Genomic DNA, 13,395 nt, shown 5'->3' with positions numbered 1-13,395 from the left:
TTCCTCCCAAAAACCCCCTGGGACGCCCAAAATTCCCTTTGGGACCACAAAACACACACTTGGACCCCCAAAATTCCCTTCAGGACCCCAAAATTCCTCCTGGGACCCCCCAAAAACTTGGTGAGACCCCCAAAATTCTCTTCAGAACCCCAAACCCCCCCTGGGACCCAAAAAATTCTACCCGGGACCCCCAAAATTCCTCCCAAAAAATCCCTGAGACCCTCAAAATTCTCCCCAGGACTCCAAACCCCCCCCTGGAACGCCTAAAATTCCCTTTGGGACACCAAAAACCCCCCTCGGGGAACCTAAAAATTCCCATCAGGGTCCCCGAAATTCCTCCAGGGACCCCCCAAAACTCCTTGAGACCCCCAAAGTTCCCTTCAGGTCCCCAAACCCACCCCCAGAACCCCCAAAATTCTACTCGGGACCCCAGAAATTCCTCCCAAAAAAACCCTGAGACCATCAAAATTCTCCCCAGGACTACAATCCCCCCCCTGGGACTCCCAAAATTCCCTTCGGGACCCCAAAACACCCCTGGGATCCCCAGAATTCCCATCAGGGTCCCCGAAATATCTCCTGGGACCCCCCAAAAACTCCCAGAGACTCCAAAATTCCCTTCAGGACCATAAACCCCCCCCCCAGGACCCCCAAAATTCTCCCCAGGACCCCAAAACCCCCCATCAGGGTCCCACAAAATTCCCTTCAGGACCCCAAACCCTCCCCAGGACACACAAAATTCTACCCGGGACCCCCAAAATTCCTCCCAAAAAACCACTGAGACCCCTAAAATTCTCCCCAGGACAACACAAGCCCCCCTGGGACACCCAAAATTCCCATCAGGGTCCCTGAAATTCCTCCTGGGAGACCCAAAACCCCACTGAGACCCCCAAAATTCCCTTCGGGACCCCAAAACCCTCCACTGGGAGCCCCAAAATTCCCATCAGGGTCCCCGAAATTCTTTCTGGGACCCCCCAAAAACTTCCTGAGACCCCAAAATTCACTTCAGGACCCCAAACCCCCCCACCCCCAGGACCCCGAAAATTCTACTCGGGACCCCCAAAATTCCTCCCAAAAACTCCCTGAGGCCCTCAAAATTCTCCCCAAGACTCCAAAACCCCCCCTGGGACCCAAAAAAACCTATCAGGGACCCCGAAATTCCACCTGGGACCCCCCAAAACCCCCTGAGACCCCTAAAATTCCCTTCAGGACCCCAACCCACCCCCGTGGGATCCCCAAAATTCTACCCGGGACCCCCAAAATTCCTCCCAAAAAACCCCTGGGACGCCCAAAATTCCCTTCAGCACCACAAAACCCCCCCTGGGACTCCCAAAATTTCATTAGGACCCCAAAACCCCCCCTGGGACCCCCAAAATTCCCTTCAAAACCCCAAACCCTCCCCCAGAACCCACAAAATTCTACTCGGGACCCCCAAAATTCCTCCCAAAAAAACCCTGAGACCCTGAAAATTCTCCCCAGGACTCCAAAACTCCCCCTGGGACAGCCAAAATTCCCTTTGCGACCCCAAAACCCTCCGTGGGACCCACAAAATTCTACCCGGGACTCCCAAAATTCCTCCCAAAACCCCCCTGGGACTCCTAAAATTCCCTTCGGGACCCCAAAACCCACCTGGGAGCCCCAAAATTCCCTTCAGGACGCCAAAATTCCTCCTGGGACCCCCCAAATACTTCCAGAGACCCCCAAAATTCCCTTCAGAACCCCAAACCCGCCCCAAGACCCACAAAATTCTACTCGGGACACCCAAAATTCCTCCCAAAAAACCCCTGAGACCCACAAAATTCTCCCCAGGACTCAAAAACCCCCCTTGGGACTCCCAAAATTCCCTTCAGAACCCCAAACCCACCCCCAGGACCCCCAAAATTATAATCGGGACCCCCGAAATTCCTCCCAAAAAACCCCTGAGACCATCAAAATTCTCCCCAGGACTCCAAAACCCCCCTGGGACTCCCAAAATTCCCTTCGGGACCCCAAAACCCACCTGGGAGCCCCAAAATTCCCTTCAGGACCCCAAAATTCCTTCTGGGACCGCCCCCCACAAACTCCCAGAGACCCAAAAATTCCCTTCAGGACCCCAAACCCCCCCTGGGACCCAAAAAATTCTACCCGGGACCCCAAAAATTCCTCCAAAAAAACGCCTGACACCATCAAAACTCTCCCCAGGACTCCAAAACCCCCCGTGGGACCCCCAAAATTCCCATCACGGTCCCCAAAATTCCCTCCTGGGATGCCCCAAAAACTCCCTGAGACCCAAAAATTCCTTTCAGGACCTCAAAACCTCCCCCAGGACCCACAAAATTCTCCCCAGGACTCCAAAACTCCCCCTGGGATGGCCAAAATTCCCTTTGGGACACCAAAAACCCCCCTCGGGGAACCTAAAAATTCCCATCAGGGTCCCCGAAATTCCTCCAGGGACCCCCCAAAACTCCTTGAGACCCCCAAAGTTCCTTTCAGGTCCCCAAACCCACCCCCAGAACCCCCAAAATTCTACTCGGGACCCCAGAAATTCCTCCCAAAAAAACCCTGAGACCATCAAAATTCTCCCCAGGACTACAATCCCCCCCCCTGGGACTCCCAAAATTCCCTTCGGGACCCCAAAACACCCCTGGGATCCCCAGAATTCCCATCAGGGTCCCCGAAATATCTCCTGGGACCCCCCAAAAACTCCCAGAGACTCCAAAATTCCCTTCAGGACCATAAACCCCCCCCAGGACCCCCAAAATTCTCCCCAGGACCCCAAAACCCCCCATCAGGGTCCCACAAAATTCCCTTCAGGACCCCAAACCCTCCCCAGGACACACAAAATTCTACCCGGGACCCCCAAAATTCCTCCCAAAAAAACCCTGAGACCCCTAAATTCTCCCCAGGACACCACAAGCCCCCCTGGGACACCCAAAATTCCCATCAGGGTCCCTGAAATTCCTCCTGGGAGACCCAAAACCCCACTGAGACCCCCAAAATTCCCTTCGGGACCCCAAAACCCTCCACCGGGAGCCCCAAAATTCCCATCAGGGTCCCCGAAATTCTTCCTGGGACCCCCCAAAAACTTCCTGAGACCCCAAAATTCACTTCAGGACCCCAAACCCCCCCACCCCCAGGACCCCGAAAATTCTACTCGGGACCCCCAAAATTCCTCCCAAAAACTCCCTGAGACCCTCAAAATTCTCCCCAGGACTCCAAAACCCCCCCTGGGACCCAAAAAAACCTATCAGGGACCCCGAAATTCCACCTGGGACCCCCAAAAACCCCTGAGACCCCTAAAATTCCCTTCAGGACCCCAACCCACCGCCGTGGGATCCCCAAAATTCTACCCGGGACCCCCAAAATTCCTCCCAAAAAAACCCTGAGACCCTCAAAATTCTCCCCAGGACTCCAAAACTCCCCCTATGACTCCCAAAATTCCCTTCGGGACCTCAAAACTTCCCCCAGGACCCACAAAATTCTACTCGGGACCCCAAAATTCCTCCCCCAAAACCCCCCCTGGGACGCCCAGAATTCCCTTTGGGACCCCAAAACCCCCACTGGGGGCCTCAAAATTCCCTTCAGAACCCCAAACCCTCCCCAGGACCCACAAAATTCTAGTCGGGACCCCCAAAATTCCTCCCAAAACCCCCCTGAGACCCTCAAAATTCTCCCCAGGACTCCAAAACCCCCCCTGGGACTCCCAAAATTCCCTTTGGGACCCCAAAACTTCCACTGGGACCCGCCAAATTCCCATCAGAGTCCCCAAAATTCTTTCTGGGACCCCCCAAAAACTTCGTGAGACCCCAAAATTCCCTTCAGAACCCCAAAACCTCTCCCAGGACCCACAAAATTCTCCCCGGGACCCCCAAAATTCCTCCCAAAAACCCTCCCCAGGACCCCCAAAATTCTCCCCAGGACTCCAATACCCCCCCTGGGACACCCAAAATTCCCTTCAGGACACCAAAACACCCCCTGGGACTTCTAAAATTCCCTTTGGGACCCCAAAACCCCCCCCGGGACCCCCAAAATTTCCATCAGGGTCCTTGAAATTCCTCCTGGGAGACCCAAAACCCCACTGAGACCCCCAAAATTCCCTTTGGGACCCCAAAACCCCCTGCCCGGGAGCCCCAAAATTCTCATCAGGGTCCCCAAAATTCTTTCTGGGACCCCCAAAAACTTCGTGAGACTCCAAAATTCCCTTCAGGACCCCAAACCCACCTCCTGGGACTCCCAAAATTCTCTTCAGGACACCAAAACCCCCCCTGGGACTCCCAAAATTCCCTTTGGGACCACAAAACCCCCCCTGGGACCCCCAAATTTCCCTTCAGGACCCCTGTGGGAACTCATAATGTCTCTCAGACATTTTTAGTGGTTCCACGCCTTGGTCAGAAGCATATGGGACCCTGGCAGGCAGCTGGAAACAGCTGTGATTTTGAGTTTGAGCCATGGAATGATTTACCAACTTTGGAGGTGGAACAAGCAGTCACAAAAGGTTAGATAGTATAGTAAAAGTAATTACAAAGTAGAGGGGAAATTTTTTTAGTATTGTACAGGGGGGTTTTAGCACCTGTACAGGGGGGTTTTCACTTTGTACATGGAGGTCAGAAGTTCTAAGATGGAGGAAAGTGGGCTGATCCTGTTCTTCCTCCTTCTTTTTCCTTACCTCCATGTTCTTGGTGATGTTGGCACTCACAGATTGGTTTAGAGTAGAAAAACACTTGGCAACGTAGGTAGTAGGTACTGGAGAATAATTGTAAACATGTAATACGTAATATATCTTATAAAAGATAGCAGCAGCCCTGGGCGGGGGGAGAGACGAAGAAGACAGCAGATAGAGAGGATGTCAGGGTGTGTGTGTGCCTCTGCCCAGGCCGCTGATCAAACAGCCGCAGTCCAAGAACATAATCTGTTAGATAACTAGCGATAAACTGCCTTGAGACTGAACAGCTAAAGCCTGCGGAGTTTTTCTTTGGAAGCAGGGGTTGAAGGAGGAATTTCACCACATGAGACCCCAGAGAAAGGCTGGGGTTCTCACAAACCCCAAATTCCTCCTGGGACCCCCCACAAACTCCCAGAGACCCCCAAAATTCCCTTCGGGACCCCAAACCCCCCCCAGGACCCTCAAAATTCTAGTCGGGACCCCCAAAATTCCTCCCAAAAACCCCCTGAGACCATCAAAATTGTCTTCGGGACACCAAAACCCCTCCTGGAATGCCCAGAATTCCATTTGGGACCCCAAAAACCCCCCTAGGGCCTCCAAAATTCCCATCAGGGTCCCCGAAATCCCTCCTGGGACCCCCCAAGATTACTTGAGACCCCAAATTTCCCTTCAGGACTCCAAAATTTCTACTGGAACCCCCCAAAAACTCCCAGAGACCCCCAAAATTCCCTTCAGAACCCCAAACCCTCCCCAGGACCCACAAAATTCCACTCGGGACCCCCAAAATTCTACCCAAAAACCCCCTGAGACCCTCAAAATTCTCCCCAGGACTCCAAAACTCCCCCTGGGACGCCCAAAATTCCCTTTGGAACCCCAACCCCCCCCCGGGACCCCCAAAATTCCTATCAGGGTCCCCGAAATTCCTCCTGGGACACCCCAAAACCCCCTGAGACCCCCAAAGTTCCCTTCAGGACCTAAACCCTCCCCAGGACCCACAAAATTCTCTTTGGGACCCCAAAATTCCTCCCAAAAACCTCCTGAGATCCCCAAAATTCTCCCCAGGACTCCAAAACCCCCCCTGGGACGCCCAAAATTCCCTTTGGGACCCCAAAACCCCCCCTGGGACCCCCAAAATTCTCATCAAGGTCCCCAAAATTCCTTCTGGGATCCCCCAAAAACCCCTGAGACCCTAAAATTCCCTTCCGAAACCCAAAACCTCCCCCAGGACCCCCAAAATTCTACTCGGGACCACCAAAATTTCTCCCAAAAACCCCTGAGACCCTCAAAATTTTCCCCAGGACTCCAAAACCCCCCCGGGAGGCCCAAAATTCCCTTCAGGACCCCAAAACCCCCCTGGGACTTCCAAATTTCCCTTTAGGACCCCTGAAATTCCTCCTGGGACCCCAAAAACTCCCTGAGAACCCCCCAAAAACCTCTCCAGGACCTCAAAACCACCCCGGGACCCCCAAAATTCCCATCAGGATCCCCAAAATTCCTCCTGGGACCCCCCCAAAACTCCCTGAGACCCCAAAATTCCCTTCAGGACCCCCAAACCCCCCATGGGACCCCCAAAATTCCCTTCGGGACCCCAGAACACCCCCTAGACCCCCAAAATTCTACTCGTCACCCCAAAACACCTTCTGGGACCTCCAAATTTCTCTTTAGGACCCCTGAAATTTTTCCTGGGTCCCCAAAAACTCCCTGAGACCCCCCCAAAAACCTCTCCAGGACCTCAAAACACCCCCTGGGACCCCCAAAATTCCCATCAAGGTCCCCAAAATTCCTTCTGGGACCCCCCAAAAACTCTCTGAGACCCCCTAAATTCCCTTCATGACTCCCCAAAAGCCCCCTGACACCCCAAAATTCCTCCTGGGATGCTGCAAAGACCTTCCAGAGCCCCCCAGGCCCCCCCCAATTTTGGGTCCCCCCCCAATTCGGGGTTCCCCCCGATTTTTAGGTCCCCAGGCTGGTGGCTCATGAGGACGACCCCAACTCGGACCCCGAACGCCCCCCGGATTCAGCCCTCCATGTGTCCTTGGTATCAGAGGCTGGAATTGCAGAGTTGCCACTTTACCCCCAGACGTAATTTTTGATGTGGTTGTGCCACTTGAACAGTATTTGAAATCTGTTTGTGCTCTTGCAGCAGCATTTCCGAACCACAATGGAAATTTAGCCCTTCTGCCTGGGGCTGCTCACAGAATCGTGGAATCCCAGAAGGGTTTGGATGGGAAGGCACCTTTATTTAAAGCTCGTCCCGTTCCACCCCTGCCATGGGCAGGGACACCTTCCACCATGCCAGGGTGCTCCAAGCCCTGTCCAGCCTGGCCTTGGACACTTCCAGGGATCCGGGGGCAGCCACAGCTTCTGTGGGCAACCTGTGCTGGACAGCAGCTTTGAAAGGCAGAGTGAAGTACAGCTGTGATTTTTGTGCTGCCCCTAACTTTGTATTGCCTGGCAAATGTGCCTTTGGGGTTTTTTGGGGTTTTTTGGGGTTTTTTTTTTAGTTTTTTGGGGTGTTTTTTTTTTTTAAATTTTTGTGACTAAAAAGCTACCTTGTGTTCCTGGAATGTTGCATTCTACCTCTGTTGTTTTCCCAGTCAGTCTGGATCCTCTGCTTACATTTTTTCCTTCACTTATTAGATGTCATGGATGTGCTGGCTGTTCTGATGGAGGGCAGTGATGGCTTAGATGAAGGAACTGGGTTCTCTTTAAATGAAGACGTGATTATCCAAACATTTCCCTTCAGTGCTGTTGTCCCTGCTGCATGAGCAGCCAGGAATATGCTGTTGTTTCAGTCTGAAAATGGAACAGGTACAGGGGTTTTTTTATGTTTTATGTGTCATTTCTAGCAGTGGAGTGAAAGCGGCATCATTTCTACCCTCTTGTAATAATTTTTTACCATTTATCATTTTTTACCTTGAGGCATTTTATTATCTTCCCTGCAAGCAGCAGGAGGTGCAGATTCACGGTGCTTTGTGCTCAGGAGGGGCATTGAAGCTCTGTAGGTGCTTCTGCCCTTTTTCCCTGACCCTGAAGAGAAGGGACACTGTCCCTGCATGGACAGTCTTGGTCTGGAAGTAGCTGGCCTCAGTAACAGCGTTTTAAGGGCAGAGCGTGGCGATCAGGAGAGGAAGGTGGTTCCCGTGCCTGTGGGCAGCTCTTCCCGAGAGCAGGGAGAGGGGACTGCCTTGTTAAGTAGGAAATGGGTGTGTTTCCCAAGGAAAACTTCAGAAATTAAGCTCCAGGGGCAAACACTGTGAGGTTCTACCACCTCCTTGAGGACATCCTTAAAACCACAGGGGCATCAGCAGGGCTTGGAGCAGGACTGGCCAACCCCAGAGCACCTCACGAAGCCCTCTGTGTGTCTGTGGCAGTCGAGTAGCACCTGGGGGGTGCTGAAAGTCCCAGTTCTGAGAGAAAATTCTGTTTAACTCGTACACGTTGGCTGGGTGTGTCCCCCCAGTACAGCTCGGTTCTTCTCTGAGGCGGTGCCTGGCAGGGTCTCTCCCTGTTAAGGGCTGGGCGTGTTTTTGGCACAACACAGTGAAGGTGGATTATTTGCTTAAGCAAGAGCTGATGATGTCTGGAGGGTTTTTCAGGTACCTCAGCGGCCAGGAGCACCTGTCTAGGTCACTAGGAACACTTTTTGATCTCGATCAGTTCTTTTCTGCGTGAGGCTCTGTCGGCTGCTGGCAAGGCCCAAAGTAAGGAAGGTTGCCCCAGTGTCCGTGCTCATGTCAATAGTTTAATTTATTTGGCTTTTCTAGGAGCAGACATCGTGGAGGACCTTGGTGCTGTTTTCACTGGCCTCCTGCACTCTCTGAGAGAACCCCTTGCTCCCTGCGTGACGTTCCAGCTCTCTGACAAAGCTGCTAAGTATCCTCAGCTCTACCAGTTTAACCAATACTATAGACTCTGGATGCCCAAGCAGTCCCAGGCACCTGTGGTATGGAATCCCTGAAGTCACTGAATTCTTGAGCCAGTATTCCTATAAAATCCTCGCAGTCGACAGAGGTAACATTTCCATCAGAAACAGCGTTTTTATTGAGGAGGTAATTCTGCATCTCTTGTTGATCGTGCTGGGGACACATGTTTGCTCCAGGGCTTTTCTCTGATGACACAAGAGGTCTCTGTGGTGTTTGGGAGGCGATGCCAGGGCTCAGGGCTCATACAGAGACTCCTCACTGGGCACAGCAGAGCCTGGTGTGTGCTGTGGCCTCTGTTTACAGCGCCCGGAGTTCCCCCAGGTGGGTGGAGGATCACAGGCCCCTGGGCTGGGTTTGGTGAGTTTTTCTCAGCTCAGCAGTGTGAACACTCCAGATGCCCCTGGGGACACTGCTGGACAGCATCCATCCACTCTCTCCATCCACTCATTTGTACCCAGGAATGTAGGAAACTCTGACTGGGGACGGGCAGTAGTTCTGAAAATCATGCCCTAGCCTTTTTCTTCAGGAACGAACCAAGCGAGTGCCCTGAAACCAGCGGAGCAGCTGCAGGGGCTGAAGGGAACAGAAAGGGCTCCCTGGCACCTTTTGCCTCCGTTCTCTGCCATTCCCCAAAAGGCGTCGCAGTCCCTGAAGAGGTGTTTGTCATGCAGCCTGCCAAAATAAAGACCTGTAAAATCCTAGCTCTGCCTTTTGTTTAACGTGTTCTTACTTCCTATTTATGTCATCACAGAAAGCAAGGAAAGAAGAAATGTGTCTGGTTCCCACTATTGCTCCGTGCAGGCATTTTTAAAGGCTGCTGTACTTCTGTCCTCTTTTTCCACTCCAAGCTTGACTTTTCCCCTCCTTTTTTGAGGTCTGCTGCTTTGGGTGTCCCAGGCAGGGCTGGGTTCCTCTGCAGGGGTCTTAGGAGTTGGTGCAGATTCTGCTTTTTCCGAAGGTGTATCAAAGTGTGCCAGCAAAAGGACTGTTTTCTCCAGGGGAAAGCTTTCTCTCAAAGACCATCAATGCATGTATGTGTTTTAATCGTGTAAACAGGTGGATTAAGAAAAGCCGACACCTGTAGCAGATTTTTGTTGGATCTGTGTCTGTGAGAAGTCGGCTGTGTGCTGGAGAGGGAGAGACCAAGAGACGCTGTTGGAGAGTGGATACAGTGCCAGGTGTGAGCTGTTAGCAGGATGAGGGCTCAGAGCAGCCACAGGTGTGAGCTGTTAAGTTGATGAGGCCTCAGAGCAGCCACAGGTGTGAGCTGTCAGGATGATGACGAGGGGCGGGGTCCCTCCGGGGGGAGGTTAATTAAGGGCGAGGCTTTGCCCCAGCCCGTTTTCACATGGAGCTGCTGGAGAAGAGGAGTTTATGGGGAGCTCCCGGGACTGTCTCATGGAAGGACGGTGAGTGCTTTGGACTGGGTCCGGGGGATCACCTGGACACATCCTTTGCCACTTTCCCTGGGAAAGAAAACTCAGCAGTCCAGGTTCCTGATGTCAGTTTGTAGGGCTCCCTTGGGACTATCAAGGCAGCACAAGGTTGAGGTGAGGACAACTTAGGTGTGGGGACCATCATTTGATATAAGGACTTTTTGCTGTCAGTCCCAGCCGAGTGTGGGGGGCCCCTGGGCACATCCTTTTTCCATTTTCCCTGGGAAAGAAAACTCAGCAGTCCAGGTTCCTGATGTCAGTTTGTAGGGCTCCCTTGGGTCTATCAGGGCAGGACAAGTTTGAGGTGGGGACAACTTCGGTGTGGGGTCCATCCTTCGATATAAGGATTTCTTGTAGTGAGGTCCCTGCCCAGGGCCAGGGGCCCCTGGGCACATCCTTTGGCCATTTTCCCTGGGAAAGAAACCTCAGCAGTCCAGGTTCCTGATGTCAGTTTGTAGGGCTCCCTTGGGTCTATCAGGGCAGCACAAGTTTGAGATGGGGACAACTTCGGTGTGGGGTCCATCCTTCGATATAAGGATTTTTTGTAGTGGGGCCCCGGGGCACATCCTCTTTTCATTTTCCCTGGGAAAGAAAACTCAGCAGTCCAGGTTCCTGATGTCAGTTTGTAGGGCTCCCTTGGGTCTATCAGGGCAGCACAAGTTTGAGGTGGGGACAACTTCGGTGTGGGCTCCATCCTTCGATATAAGGATATTTTGCAGTCAGGGCCAGGGGCCCCTGGGCACATCCTTTTTACATTTTCCCTGGGAAAGAAAACTCAGCAGTCCAGGTTCCTGATGTCAGTTTGTAGGGCTCCCTTGGGTCTATCAGGGCAGCACAAGTTTGAGGTGGGGACAACTTCGGTGTGGGGTCCATCCTTCGATATAAGGATTTTTTGCAGTGGGGTCCCTGCCCAGGGCCAGGGGCCCCTGGGCACATCCTTTTTCCATTTTCCCTGGGAAAGAAAACTCAGCAGTCCAGGTTCCTGATGTCAGTTTGTAGGGCTCCCTTGGGTCTATCAGGGCAGCACAAGTTTGAGGTGGGGACAAATTCAGTGTGGGCTCCATCCTTCGATATAAGGATTCTTTGCAGTGAGGCCCCAGCCCAGGTCCAGGGGCCCCTGGGCACAACCTTTTTCCATTTTCCCTGGGAAAGAAAACTCAGCAGTCCAGGTTCCTGATGTCAGTTTGTAGGGCTCCCTTGGGTTTACCAGGGCAGCACAAGTTTGAGGTGAGGACAAATTCAGTGTGGGCTCCATCCTTCGATATAAGGATTTTTTGCAGTCAGGGCCAGGGGCCCCTAGGCACATCCTTTTTCCATTTTCCCTGGGAAAGAAAACTCAGCAGTCCAGGTTCCTGATGTCAGTTTGTAGGGCTCCCTTGGGTCTATCAGGGCAGCACAAGTTTGAGGTGGGGACAACTTCGGTGTGGGGTCCATCCTTCGATATAAGGATTCTTTGCAGTCAGGGCCCAGCCCAGGGCCAGGGGCCCCTGGGCACATCCTTTTTCCATTTTCCCTGGGAAAGAAAACTCAGCAGTCCAGGTTCCTGATGTCAGTTTGTAGGGCTCCCTTGGGTGTATCAGGGCAGCACAAGTTTGAGGCGGGGACAGCTTCGGTGTGGGGTCCATCCTTCGATATAAGGATTTTTTGCAGTCAGGGCCAGGGGCCCCTGGGCACATCCTTTTTCCATTTTCCCTGGGAAAGAAAACTCAGCAGTCCAAGTTCCTGATGTCAGTTTGTAGGGCTCCCTTGGGTCTATCAGGGCAGCACAAGTTTGAGGTGGGGACAACTTTGGTGTGGGGTCCATCCTTCGATATAAGGATTTTTTGCAGTGAGGCCCAACCCAGGGCCAGGGGCCCCTCTGCACATCCTTTTTCCATTTTCCCTGGGAAAGAAAACTCAGCAGTCCAGGTTCCTGATGTCAGTTTGTAGGGCTCCCTTGGGTCTATCAGGGCAGCACAAATTTGAGGTGGGGACAACTTCGGTGTGGGTTCTATCCTTCGATATAAGGATTCTTTGCAGTCAGGGCCAGGGGCCCCTGGGCACATCCTTTTTCCATTTTCCCTGGGAAAGAAAACTCAGCAGTCCAGGTTCCTGATGTCAGTTTGTAGGGCTCCCTTGGGTCTATCAGGGCAGCACAAGTTTGAGGAGGGGACAACTTCGGTGTGGGGTCCATCCTTCGATATAAGGATTTTTTGCAGTGAGGCCCCAGCCCAGGTCCAGGGGCCCCTGGGCACATCCTTTTTCCATTTTCCCTGGGAAAGAAAACTCAGCAGTCCAGGTTCCTGATGTCACTTTGTAGGGCTCCCTTGGGTCTATCAGGGCAGCACAAGTTTGAGGTGGGGACATCTTCGGTGTGGGGTCCATCCTTCGATATAAGGATTTTTTGCAGTCAGGGCCAGGGGCCCCTGGGCACATCCTTTTTCCATTTTCCCTGGGAAAGAAAACTCAGCAGTCCAGGTTCCTGATGTCAGTTTGTAGGGCTCCCTTGGGTCTATCAGGGCAGCACAAGTTTGAGGTGGGGACAACTTCGGTGTGGGGTCCGTCCTTCGATATAAGGATTTTTTGCAGTCAGGGCCAGGGGCCCCTGGGCACAACCTTTGGCCATTTTCCCTGGGAAAGAAAACTCAGCAGTCCAGGTTCCTGATGTCAGTTTGTAGGGCTCCCTTGGGTCTATCAGGGCAGCACAAGTTTGAGGTGGGGACAACTTCGGTGTGGGGTTCATCCTTCGATATAAGGATTCTTTGCAGTGAGGCCCCAGCCCAGGTCCAGGGCCCCTGGGCACATCCTTTTTCCATTTTCCCTGGGAAAGAAAACTCAGCAGTCCAGGTTCCTGATGTCAGTTTGTAGGGCTCCCTTGGGTGTATCAGAGCAGCACAAGTTTGAGGTGGGGACAACTTCGGTGTGGGGTCCATCCTTCGATATAAGGATTTTTTGCAGTCAGGGCCAGGGGCCCCTGGGCACATCCTTTTTCCATTTTCCCTGGGAAAGAAAACTCAGCAGTCCAGGTTCCTGATGTCAGTTTGTAGGGCTCCCTTGGGTCTATCAGGGCAGCACAAGTTTGAGGTGGGGACAACTTCGGTGTGGGGTCCATCCTTCGATATAAGGATTTTTTGCAGTCAGGGCCAGGGGCCCCTGGGCACATCCTTTTTCCATTTTCCCTGGGAAAGAAAACTCAGCAGTCCAGGTTCCTGATGTCAGTTTGTAGGGCTCCCTTGGGTGTATCAGGGCAGCACAAGTTTGAGGTGGGGACAACTTCGGTGTGGGGTCCATCCTTCGATATAAGGATTTTTTGCAGTCAGGGCCAGGGGCCCCTGGGCACATCCTTTTTACATTTTCCCTGGGAAAGAAAACTCAGCAGTCCAGGTTCCTGATGTCAGTTTGTAGGGCTCCCTTG

The sequence above is a fragment of the Lonchura striata genome, chromosome 31, assembly GCF_050655825.1.
Source record: "Lonchura striata isolate lonStrDom1 chromosome 31, ASM5065582v1, whole genome shotgun sequence".
NCBI lineage: Eukaryota > Metazoa > Chordata > Aves > Passeriformes > Estrildidae > Lonchura > Lonchura striata.
Note: the sequence above shows the minus strand (reverse complement) of the source record.